General features: G+C 50.5%; 1 protein-coding gene across 7 annotated transcripts in view; it reads left to right on the plus strand.

Moving 5' to 3' along the window:
• The window catches only part of KMT2E (lysine methyltransferase 2E (inactive)), a 1,891,352-nt gene that overhangs the window by 1,600,768 nt on the left and 277,287 nt on the right, over positions 1–13,297 (plus strand). The gene's annotated exons all lie outside the window — the stretch shown is intronic.

Consider the following 13,297-nt stretch of genomic DNA (forward strand, 5'->3'; position numbering starts at 1 on the left):
TGCATTCCCTACTGCAGCCCCGGATCGGGAATCCAAAAGGCTGGAACAGTTTGGCAAGAAACTGTTTTCCTCTGTCTGTCTAGGGTTGCGGTCCATTAATACCGCATGCCTTTTGGGCTGTTACACCCACTCCACTCTCTGTGGGATACATTGGCGGACGTGCTGCCCCTGTGTCCGGAGGAGGCCAAGATATGGCTCGCCCAGGCTCTTGCTGAGGGGCGGGATGCAGCACGGTACTCCATTCGATGTGGACTTGACCTCACGGACTCACTGGGCAGAGCGATGGCAACAACGGTGGCGATTCGTCGTCACGCCTGCCTAAGGTCCACCAACTTTTCAGGGGATGTCCAGCGCACTCTCATGGCAGGCCTTTGATGGCCGTCGCCTCTTTGTCGAAAAAGGCAGATAGCCCGCTGGAGCGCTTTAAGGACTGCAGAGCTACGGCCAAGTCTTTGAGCCTGTCGGCCCAGCGCCAGCAAACTTCTGCTTTTCGCCCCTTTCGTGGCCACGGAATGGGCACCCCCACACCTTCGTCCAGCCGCAGAACCAGCAGCAACGGGGTCGCGGGCGTGCATTCCGCCGTGACGGAGCAGGGGGGTCAGAGAGCCGGTCAGTCCACATCCGCTCCCGCAGCATCTGCCTCAAAGCCTTCCAAGTCCGAGCTTTCAGGCCCACTCCACGCCAATGGGAAGCAGAGTTCGCCATCACCTTCTCCACTGGCGTACCATCATTTCGGACAGGTGGGTACTGCAAATCGTCTGAAGGGGCTACTCCCTCCCCTTCGAGACGACCCCTGCAGCCATGCCATTGCAGTACCATAGCATGTCGGGGGATCACTTGCAACTTCTGCAGGAGGAAGTTACGGCCCTCTTGGCCAAGGGGGGCATCTAGCGCCTTCCTGGCCCAGAAGTAGGGCGAGTTGTTACTCCCACTACTTTCTGGTTCCCAAGAAGGGCAAAGGGGGCCTGCGCCCTATCTTGGACCTCAGGAGCGTCAACGTCTTCCCCTGAAAGGAGAAGTTCAAGATGCTGACGTTAGCTCAGGTTCTCGCTGCCCTAGACCCTAGATACTGGATGGTAGCGTTGGACTTGCAGGACGCTTATTTCCATATTCCCGTCCTGCCAGCCCATCGGCGTTACCTGCGGTTTACGTTAGGCCACGAGCACTTCCAGTTTACCGTGCTCCCCTTCGGCCTCACCAGTGCCCCTCGGGTGTTCAAGAAAGTGATGGCGGTGGTCATAGCTCATCTGCGCAGATCAGGGGTTCCAGTCTTCCCCCATCTCGACAACTGGTTGTTGAAGGCAGGCTCGCCCCAAACAGTCGTCTCCCACCTCCAGACTACGGCCGACCTGCATTCGCTGGGGTTCTCCATCAACGTGCCAAAGTCGCACCTGAGCCCCTCCCAGAAGCTCCTCTTCATCAGAGGAGTTTCTGGACTTGGCGCAGTTTCGGGTTTATCCTCCCGAGCAGCGGGTTCGGGATATTCAGGCTCTGATTCCGATCTTTCGGTCAGGTTGACCCTACGGCTCCTGGGACTGATGGCCCCCTGTATCTTGCTGGTACATCAAGCCAGGTGGCGGATGCAGGTTCTGGAGTGGGACCTGAAGTTCCAGTGGGGACAGCATCAGGGCAACCTGTCCGACCATGTCCCGATCTCGGAGGACACTGCAAGATAGTTGCAGTGGTGGCTCACGAACCGCGATTTGGTCAGTGGCAGATCCCTCTCCCGTCCCCAACCGGAGCACACAGTGTTGACTAATGAGTCCCTCCTGGGACGGGGGGCCATATGGGAGAGGCGGAGATCAGAGGCCTCTGGTCTCCAGTGGAGTCCCGGTTCCATATCAACCTCTGGAGCTGCGGGCGATCCGGCTTGCACTGAAGGCATTCCTTCCCTCTGTCTGGGGAAGTGTAGTGCAGGTGTTCACGGACAACACCACCGCCATGTGGTATTGCTACAAACAGAGCGGGGAGGGGTCGTGGACCCTATGTCAGGAGGCTCTGCGCCTCTGGACATGGCTGGAACATCAGGGCATCACCCTGGTGGTTCAACACCTGGCAGGTTCCCTGAACTCCAGGGCGGACGAACTCAGCCGTTGGTGCATGATGGATCACGAGTGGCGTCTGAATTCGGGCGTCGCACAAGGTCTCTTTCAGCAGTGGGGAGAGCCTTGGTTAGATCTATTTGCCACCGAAGGGAACACGCAATGTCATCAGTTCTGCACGTTGGAATTTCCAAGGTGACACTCGCTCGCAGGCGCTTTTTGTCGCGAGTGGAGTTGCGGTCTGTTATACGCCTTTCCGTCTATACCACTTCTGCCCAGAGTGCTGAAGAAGATCAGGCGCGACCAGGCCCAAGTCATCCTTGTGGCTCCGGATTGGGCACGAAGATACTGTTATCCCGAGCTACTCAGTATGTTAATCGATCCCTCGATTCGACTGCCTCTTCAGGGGGACCTTCTGTCGTAGCAACAGGGGACGGTCCTCCACTCAAACCTGTCCAGCCTCCACCTACATGCGTGGAGATTGAGCAGCGACAGTTGATGGCATTTAACTTGCCTCCAGAAGTCTGTGATATCGTTCTGGCATCCAGGCGTCCCCCCACGAAAACGATATACTCCTGCAGGTGGAACAAATTTGTGGCATGGTGCACAGCAAAGGCTATGGATCCCCTTTCTGCCCCTCTTTCAGAGGTTCTCCTCTTTCTTCTTTCCCTGGCCCAGCAGGGCTCTGCTCTGGGCACTATCAAGGGATATCTTTCGGCCGTTTCAGCCTTCTGGAGGCTTCCTGATCAGCCTTCTCTTTTCAAGTCCCCTGATTCTTGAAAGGCATTACTCACATGTTCTTACACCCCTTTGTAATGCCTCAGTGCAACTTGAACCTGGTGTTAACCTATCTGATGTGTGCTCCTTTTGAGCCGCTCCACAACTGTCCCTTACATCTTCTGACTCTAAAGTCTGCTTACCTGGTTGCCATCACCTCTGCCAGGAGAGTGAGTGAGCTCCAGGCTCTTTCCTCTAAGCCTCATTTCCTTTCTGTCCATCCGGACAAAGTTGTTCTGAGGACTCGTCCTTCATTTCTACCCAAGGTTGTTACTGCCTTTCACATCGCCCAGACCTTTACCTTGCCCACCTTCTTTCTGCCTCCACATCCTTCAAAAGAAGAAGAGAGGCTCCACCGTCTGGACCCAAAACGTGCGCTCTCTTTTTACCTGAACTGCACACAACAGTTCCGGGTGGACGACCAACTCTTTGTTGGTTACGTGGGCGCTAAGAAGGAACGGGCGGTGCACAAGCGGACCATCTCTCGGTGGGTTGTTTTGTGCATCAAGATCTGTTATTCCTTGGCTAAAAAGGAACCTCCTCTGGGGCTCATTCCACTCGGGCCACTGCGGCTTCTACTGCCTTGGGACGGAGAGTCCCTTTTCAGGACATTTGCCAGATGGCTACTTGGGCCTCGCTGCACATGTTTGTCAAGCATTACTTCCTGGACAGCCAAGTCCGGAGAGACAGCTTCTTTGGCCGTTCAGTTCTCCAGGACTTTCTGGTGTCATTTTGGTTTGCAGACCCACCACCGGGGATGGTATTGCTGGGGTATCTATTCTAAGGTAAGGAATCCAACACTAACATGTTTCTTTCAGATGCACAAGTTACTTACCTTCGGTAACAATATATCGGTAAGAAACATTAGTTAGTGTTAGATTCCTTACCGCCCCACCCATCCTCCCCGTTCTGCGAACCGATATCTATGGTTTGGGACTTTCCCAGTCAGGGCCCTAGTTTCATGGCACCAGTGTCGGTTACTTGCATGGCTCTGCGTTCCTGGCACGGAAAGCTATGTACAGAACTGACGTCAGCGCGCGAGGGCGGCGTCTAAGGACTCCAGCGACGTCATTCCGGCGTTGCTGACGACGGACGCTAAGCCACAGGACGACGCCTACCAACATGCAGGGGTACTGCTGACGAAAACTTTTTCGGATCCAGTCTGACACCTGGGGATATTCTAAGGTAAGAAATCTAACACTAACTAATGTTTCTTACAGATGTATCGTTACCGAAGGTAAGTAACTTGTGCTTTAATCCCTATAGTGGACATCAGTCATTACTAACTATATAGTGGCTGCACCAAACCCGTTCATGTTTGGTATCAAACATGTTGGACTCATACCCCAACACCGATTCCAGTGTTGGAAGTATGGTCCCATGTACTGGGGGCCTCCCTTTGCGGTACCCCCTGTACTACTGGTGAATGCCTTTCAGCGTCTGACAGCAACCTAGTGCTGTTGCCGACCACCGACACGATTCTGCCCTCCTGCTGCTGAGCCTAGCTCAAGCAGGGGAAGGTAGAACAATGGGTTTCCTGTCGCAGGGAATATCCTCCGCAATGTCCAGCCCCTCCTCTGGGAGGGACTCCTGAGTCGTCCAACCCTTTTCCTGGGGTACTTAATGGCTTACATGTGGGTGGTTCCTAAGATTTGCCATTAGACAAGACTCTTGGAGTGAAGGAGTCACTCCCCTGCATCTGCTGTCACAGCATCGAAGTGGACCAGTCCTATGGTTTTGACGCCCCACGGACTTTGTAAAGCCCAGGAACCCAGGTGGTGGTTCTGCGACTCCCTCGAGGCCTGACCTGTCCTCTTTGCAATTTTAAGGACAGTATTTCTCTTCTGAATTGCTGGGACTGAACCCCATTGCTCCACATCAACTTGCCGTTGCCAAGGCGTGTTGGCTCTGCAATCCAGAGAGCTTCAGGCTACAGGAAGCTCCAGCCTTAAGGAGTTCTTCCTGCGAAGTACAGTATCCTCTGCACCTTGGACTTTCCTTCTTGGTGAGCTGCTTGAGGTCCCCTTGAGACTCCGGTGCCTTCAGGTTGTGAGTCCTCTTGATGGTCTTATTCTGCTCCAGTGGGCTCCCCTGCTTGCTCTGGTCGGGTCTGCTCTCACTCCTGCTTGTGGTGAGTCACTTGGACCTTGCTGGTCCCAATATTGCTCCTTCTTCGTTCTCACGCTAGTTGCAGCTGCCAGGGCTTGTTGGTGCACTGGCCGGACACCAACCCCCCTGATCCTTGACTTCCTATGTTGGATAGTGCTTCTACAGCACCTGGTACTCCTCAGCGTCGCCTGGTCCTCACAGCTGTAGCAACAAGGTCACCGTCAACTCTTGAAAACCGTCCAACATCGGTGGACATTGCTCTTCCGTGCCTCCTGGTCACCTCCGAGGGCATAGAGACTGGCCCCTCTGCTTACAGGTTTTCCTCTTCAAGAATCCACCCTTGGATTCCACCGGACTCTTGCACAGACTTCTCTAGAGGCATTTTCTTCGAAGTCCTCCATTATGATCTACGGCCGTTTCCAATGTCACTTCATAGCTTTGCACCTGGCTTCCCTGGTGTAGGTACCCTGGTTCCTGGGGTATCCATGGTTGGGTGACTCTCCAACCTTCTGTCTTCCACGAGGTTTCTTCGGAGTCCACTAGGGAGGGTCCTTTTTGAAAATTGCAACCGTGACTTCCCCAATAATGTCTATCGGGTATGCATCTTTGTTTCCAATCTGCACACGACTAGGTTGGTTCCTGGTATCCCCCGTTCTTTTGAGTCTCCTGGTCCAAGTCCATACTTTGTTCGCAGTTCGCATTCTACTTTTTTAGAATAAAGTTTGGTCTTCCCTTGGAGACCACTGGGTTTTTTGCTACTTACTATTTTTACAATTCAAGTATTTTTGTGTATTTTTGTTGATATCTCTAGGTAGGAGATATACCAATGTGTTAGTGAGTGTTGGGTAATAAATAGACATATTTCTATATATACACTGTGGGGTTCTTTTTCGTTTAACCTACACTACATGATTAAACTGGTAAAACAAGATGCTCAACACTCCTTCAGGATTCTCGCCGACCTACTCAGACCACGCCAAAAACCTTGGCATCGTACTCGATTCATTACTCGCCATGACCCGACAGGTAAACGCCGTCACCTCCAGCTGCTTCAACACCCTCCGCATCCTTCGAAAGACCTTCAAATGGATCACCCCTGAGTCAAGGAAGACAGTCACCCACGCACTCATCACCAGAAAACTCGAATATGGAAACGCTCTCTACGACCGCATCAACAAATCCCTACTCCGCAAACTCCAGACGATACAGAACACCGTGGCCAGACTCGTCCTCGACATCCCACTGCACGAACACCTGCCGCGTCTCCCCCGGCCTCTCCATGGAGAAGAGTCACCTTCAAAATCCTCACCCACGCCTACAAATGCCTGCACAACACCGGACCCAAATACCTCAACGACCGAATAAACTTCCACGTGCCCAAACAAAACGTCTGATCTGCCAACCTCGCACTAGCTGAAACCCGTGCATCCACAGAGCCAGAGCAGGCGGAAGATCGTTCTCCCTCATTGCAGCCAAAGCCTGGAACGAGCTACCGACAGACATCAGACGCGCCCCCTCCCTGAACACCTTCAAGAAGACCCTCAAGACCTGGCTCTTCAGCTAAAACGGATCTTCATTACTCCACACCGCCCCCACCACCCCTCCCAGTACCTGATTGATTGATTAATTGAAGACCAATTGGGTCCAAGTCATCCTTGTGGCTCTGGAGTGGGCACGGAGAGTCTGGTATCCTGAGTGTGAGAAGTTGGCCTGATATATAGTGCTCACTATTCTAGTGATCACTTTGTATCATTCCAAACAACCCTTATTGATGATTGGTTGTAAGTCAACCTTATAGACCAGCTATCCTAGTAGCATGGACAAGAGCAGTCTTTATGCTAAACTCTAGAGGGCGTGTTAAGCCAGCTGTTATACCATCACATATACCCCTTGAACACCAAGTGAAAGGACACCGCACAAGTTGTTATGAAAATAAAAGGATATTTATTTATAACAAGTCTACCCTGAACTCTTTATGAGTCAGGGAGCTAAGCACAATACAAAACTCTTAAGAAAATACTTTAAGTTGCACAATTTACACAAATGCCCGAGGGGCACGAAAAACCATATACACTAAAAGTGGAATGCGAAATACTAGCAGGTAAGTAACAAGATCCAGAGGCTTAAGGATCGCTAGGACTACACTACTGAACCCTAAGGTTAGGAGCAGGAGGCCTAGGGAGATCGGGTGCAGAGTGTGCATTCTCACGCGGGATGCGGGACAAAGTCTATGGATGCTAGTATTTGTAAAGTTACTGTTATCGGACGAATCCGACTAGCTAGACTGAAAACGACAAAGGATCTGGACACTTGGATAGTGAACCTGCGTTGGAGCACCGAAATGCTCGGGTTACCTAGCCCAGGGGCTGCGGCTGCATAGGGTTCAAAAGACGTCGGGAATCCTCGTTGAAGTCTATGGAGCCTGAAAGAAGAAGTTGCTGGCAGTCGACCAGTGAAGATATTCGGAGGGATCCAAGCCTGGATCGATGATGGAAATGACCTGAAAGCAGAGGGGACTCAGTTCTTGATCACTAGCCAGTGATTAGGTGGGCACCAGGATGGCACCGGATGAAGTCACCTCGACCAGGTGAGTGGGCGACAGTGGGCGACGCTGGACTCTGCTGTCTCTCGGACCAGGAGGCGTTGTCGGCGACCAGGATGGAGGTGCGAGCTGTCCGACGAAGGTGTCTGCTGTCGGCGATGCTGAAACCAGGATTGGAGCAACAAGCCTTGGCAAAGGCAAGCCCACGCGGTGGAATAAAGATGGCGTCTGGAGTGGACCAGGAGGGTCCGGGGTGCTCCTCTTTTGGAGGGGAGCAAGGGCCAGTCTGGAGCAACCAGACCAGCGATGTAATCGTCGTGGTTCGTCGTCAGGAGGGCCACTAGCCAGCAGGCAAGTGACCGGACAACGCGGTGAGCAGTAAAGAGCAGAAGGGCCCCACGCAGATCTCGTGGATGCTGGAGGGCTGGACTTCGGTGCTGGAGCTGCTCAGGGTTAGGGCTTCTCAAACCCCAAAGCACTCACTCGAGGATCCCTCGGCGGTCATGCTGGATAAGCGTCGTGCAGGTTTTGAAGATGGCCGGTCCCTCAGGTCTCGTCACACCCACGAATCTCAGCTGGGCTGATGATGCAGGTAGAGGTCAGAGATGCCAGGGAATCCGGGTCTCGTCGAGCTGGTCAGTCTTGATCCGGAGGATGGACGTGCAGCAAACCACAAGCGCTTAGATGGTGCCCGCTGGTGCAGGGTGGCTACTCCTTAGCCACAAGGGAGAGTCTTCAGAAGGTATCAAGAGTTCCTTTCGTGGAAAGTAGTCAAGATTCAGAATTATCTAATTTGGGAAGGGGGCCCGCTCCTACCTTTATTCTAAAGAAATGGGCTGGCACGCGACTAGGTCCTGCCCATGGGTGGGACCAGGAGGGGGGTGGTTACACCCCTCTCCCTTGTCTGGACTTTCCCCAGCTCAGGGGCTGGTGTGCCCCTAGAACTGGTTCAAGCCGGCATATGCACAGTGAGCACCGGGGTGCCACTTGCAGTCACCTTCCTCTCAGCCCTGCGTACCTGGGATGCACAAAACCCTGTCTGGGATGGTGCTAGCACCGCCCCTGACAGGAAACCCTTTGTCCAAGCTCTCCTCGCTGGAAGGACTCCCAGCAGCAAGAGGTCAGACTTGTGTCTGTGGTGGCAGCATCCATTTTGTGGAGCTGAGGCTGTGTTAAGCTTTAACCGGGGTTCACAGTTACATACATGTCGTGTCCCTCTAGAAGGGTGGAATGCTAACCCCGTCGCCAGAACTGGCGAGGGGTTAGTATTTCAATTCGTATGACACCTCACTCGACATGTTTTGATAAAGCGATACCAAAGTTGGCAAATAACCGCGAGGATTATAAGGCACTTAAGAGTATGGTACGCGTTATCATGGAACAGCTCTTAGGACTTGGTTCCGCAAGCTGCAAACGGGCTCAGCTCATGCCAGAGCACCATCTCACATAATTCCACGCACTCTGCCTTCAGGATTGATAAGGCCTGCCATAGGAGTGACTGATAGGAATACATGTGTCCATTTTAGGGTTAGATATAGGAATACTATATCTACAGCAAAGGGTGATTACACCACCTTGCCCCAGCTGTCGTGCAGCCAGTTGTGTCAGATTTGGATGGCCAGCCAGGGGTGGCATAATACATTTGGCTCCCACATTTCTCATGTGTACTCCCTTCAAGCCCTTACATAATTGTCTCCTCCGTCTGCTTCCCATCAAGACAGTCTTTCTGGTGGCAATAAGATCTGCCCAAGGGTGAGTGAGTTGCAGGGTTTATCATACAAGCCTCCCTATATGATGATTTTTGTGGATAAAGCACCCATGCTTCATTCTTGCCAAAAGTGGTGACCCTATTGCATATGGGTCAGTGAATCATGCTCCCCACCTTATTTGCTCCCCCACATCCCTTTAAGAAAGAGGAGCGTCTCCACCATATGGACCCAAAAAGAGCAGTCATTCTACCTTGTCCACACAAAAGAGTTCCGAGTGGACACCAACTCTTTATGGGTTACGTGGGATCTAAAAAAGGTCAGGCAGTGCAGAAACTGACCATTTCACACTGGGTTGTGACCTTCATTTAGATGGTAATACTTTGGTTTCTAATTCAAAGATGAGCAATCTGCAGCTAGAAGTCCCTATCAGATAAACAAGTTACTTACCTTCTGTAATACATTATCTGGTAGAGAAGATATCTTGCTGCAGATTTTTTACAGACCCACCCATCCTCCCCACTCTGCGGACTCATTTATAGGGTTAGGGATGTTTCTTTTTCAGGGCCCTAGTTGTGACTTACAGGTCGGTTCACTTAATGGTTCTGCACTTCTGGGGTGGAAAAATGAAAAGTGACTGATGTCTGTGCGCCTAAATAGGTGACCAAGACATCATAACCGATGTTAACGACTCCGGCGACTTCACATGGAGCTGAACTGAGCCACCATATGGCGCATATGGGTACTGCTCACGTAAAAGTTTCCGGATCCAGTCTGATGCTGGAGAAATTCAAGGGTAAAGAATCTGCAGCTAGATATTGTCTCTAGCAGATAATGAGTTACCAAAGGCAAGTAACTTGTTATTCAGTGTCCACCATCTTGAAAATGGTGGGACCTCTACAATAATGGCTAGGGCTATTTCCCCTTCCACAGCAGGTGGGCATAATAGAGGGTGTAGACACCCCAGGTAAGGGGCCCATTGGCCACTACCTGTCACTCCCTTGTAACGCCCCTCTTAGTATTTAGGTGGTATACCCAAACCCTGAAAATAGACTCCACAGACACAAGACGAGGAACGAGGAAACGCTGTTGGACCTAGAACTGCGGACCTCGTGGTGGACTTTAGGCCTGAACTCCTTCCTGCCGTCACAGAACTCGACAACCACCATCCCCAGCTTGTCTCTGTGTAGCCTCCACAAACCCTGAAGGGAAGTCAGCACTTCGCAAATTGATAAAGAACTCCCTCGAGATAGAGGCGCAGGTGTCCAAAAACAAGTCCAGTGTCTTCCAGCCCGACCTTCTCCGAGTACCAGCGAGAAGTCCCTCTGTTCTGGAGGGTCAGCTTAGCCTCCGCACTAAGTCTTAAGACCCCAGGACCCACTGGAGCTGAAAGGCAGGAACCCAGGAAGTAATGGACCCCCTGCTGAAAAATCCTACAATACGAAGTTCAGGTCGACTCCAACTTAACAGCGATCCCCCTGACCGCTTGGATCATCTTTGCGTGCCTTTGCCCAGCTGCACATTTTCACTGTGCCCAGCCGGGGCATCTTCGACCCGAGACACTAGAGCCCTTGCAACCTCTGCTATCCCTAGAGAGCCTTTGAACTTCCCTGAAAGTCCCCCTTTGCTTTTACAGGTGGCCCCTTTCTTCATAGCTACAAAGTCCCAAAGTACAAAACTACCTGCTACAAGGTCTCCTGCTCCTGGTGAAATTCGGAAGCTCCCGAGAACTTGGCCTTGGAACTATGGACCTTCGCCTGGACCTTCTGATTTCCAAAAGGTGAACTACAAAAGTAACTGCACTGCATTGCTTTTTCGATCACCTTTTTCTCCCCTTGGAAATGTTTTGTGCGCAACTGTCAACAACTGTAGATATTGCATTTACTGTGATTTTCTCGTATTGTGAAAAGTATTTACCTTGTACCCTAAGTTCTTAGCCTAAATATTTATATAAAAATAAGTAGTATTTTTCAGGTTTGGTCTCAACTTCATTCATTGAGTGTGTGCATCATTTATTGCCTTGGTGTATACAACAAATGCTTAGCACAACCCTCTGTTAAGCCAAACTGCTCACTCACACTACCACAATATAGAGCGTTAGTATTATCTACTTTTGCCTCCGTAATCCAGTAAGGGTCTCCTCGACCTCTCTGCTCAGTGTACCCCATTGTGGTGCACTGTACAGTGAGGTGGGTTTCCTACAAATCCTTTAAGTGCTCATTTGTCTGATGTTTTGAATTGTGCCCTATTCTTAGGCCGACATGGCGTCTGACTTGCCACAGTGAATGGTTATCTGTCAGCCCATGTCTATTTGCCAAACCAACTGTCCCTCTTTAAATCCCGTATAGATTTGAAATTGATTAAGGGGCTTACAAGTAAATACCCTCCCCACTCCCTTCATCATGACTAAGTGGGATCTTAATTTAGTTTTGACATATCTAATGTGTTCCCTGTTTTTACCCCTTCATTTTTTTTAGTTCTTTGTATTGGAATTTCATGTAAGAAACACATTTTGAACATAGTACTGCAGTTACAGTTACACCTACCATATTTCATAAGTGGGGTTTTCCACTAATAGACCTATTTGCAACCCCCAAAAAAACGCACAATGCCCAAACCACGCGTCTAGGTTCCCACGCCCACTATCCAGGGACAATGCTGTATGGATGACCTGGGCAGGAATATTTGCCTATGCTTTACCACCTCTCCCACTATTTCCATTTGTGGTCAGAAAGCTCAGGCAAATCTCCCTCACTCTAGAACAAATGGCTCCAAACTGGGCTCGCCAAACATGGTTCACCACACTACTGGAACTCTCACAAATTCCCCTCGAGAAACTTCCCCTCAAGCTGGACTTTCTCACACAGAATCATGACAAAATTCTGTACAATATAATACAAATTTGTTCCACTGGCCAATCACCTTGCCTACTTTCTACACTCCTCCACATCCCTCAAAAGCAGAAGAGTGACTCCACCATCTGGACCCAAAAAAAGCGTTGTTGTTCTACCTTGACTGAACACAAGATTTCCGGGTGGATGACCAACTTTTCCTGGGGTATTTTGGAGCGAAGAAAGGTCCAGCAGTACAGACACGGACCATTTCGCACTGGGTCTTTCTCTGTATTAAAATCTGCTATGCACTGGCCAAGTAGCAGCTGCTTGAGGGCTAAAGTAAAGAGCTCATTTCACTAGGGCTAAAGCTGCAACCACTGGGTTAGCATGTGGAGACCCAGTCCTGAACATCTGCCAGGCAGCAACGCGGGCGTACCTTCACACGTTTATCAAACACTACTGTCTGGAGAGTCAGGTCCGTTAGGATGGGCAATTCGCCTGTCTGGTCCTGCAGGATGTTTTAGTTTAGAATGTATCTTAAGCTACCACCAGGGATGGTATTGCTTGGGTATTTATTCAAAGGTAAAGAGTCTGCGGCTAGATGTTTCTATAAGATGAACAAGTTACTTACCTTCGGTAATGCATTATCTGTTAGAAACCAGACGTAGCCACAGATTGCTTACCGACCATCCTTCCCGCTCTGTGGACAAGTTTCTGGGGTCAGGGCTGATCCCTTTCAAGGCCCTAGTTGGGACACAACAATGTCAGTGCACTTCATGGCCGTGCTTTCCTAGCGTAGAAAGTCATGAAAAGTAACTGACACCAGCGCGCCAAGTTGGCGCCTATATAGGTGATGTGCGCGTCACTTCCAGCATGGGCAGCGAAGGTTGGCCACCTACCGGCATGCAGGGGTACTGCTCACACAAAAATCTTCTGGATCCAGTCTGACGCTTGGAAACTTCAACGGTAATGAATCTGCGGTTAGATCTTTTCTCTACCAGATAATGTATTAAGTAACTTGTTCATTAGTAATACTTATATTGAACTTTCCCTCTGATGTAATATTCAGTGAAATAAAAAGCATTAAATAATTCAGAAATATTTTAGATTTCTGTGGCAATGGATACTGCTCCTGATTTTGGAATAAATAGAAAATTCGGAGGAAAGAATCCAGTATAGTGATGAAAATTTAGCCAGCGAATTATCCATCTGGCCTCGCATGTACTCCAGCATTTGGAGTAATTTGAATTATCAAATTCTAAATCTATTTTTTTCATCTAAATCTGA

This window comes from Lissotriton vulgaris, chromosome 1_1, assembly GCF_964263255.1.
Source record: "Lissotriton vulgaris chromosome 1_1, aLisVul1.2, whole genome shotgun sequence".
Taxonomy (NCBI): Eukaryota; Metazoa; Chordata; class Amphibia; order Caudata; family Salamandridae; genus Lissotriton; species Lissotriton vulgaris.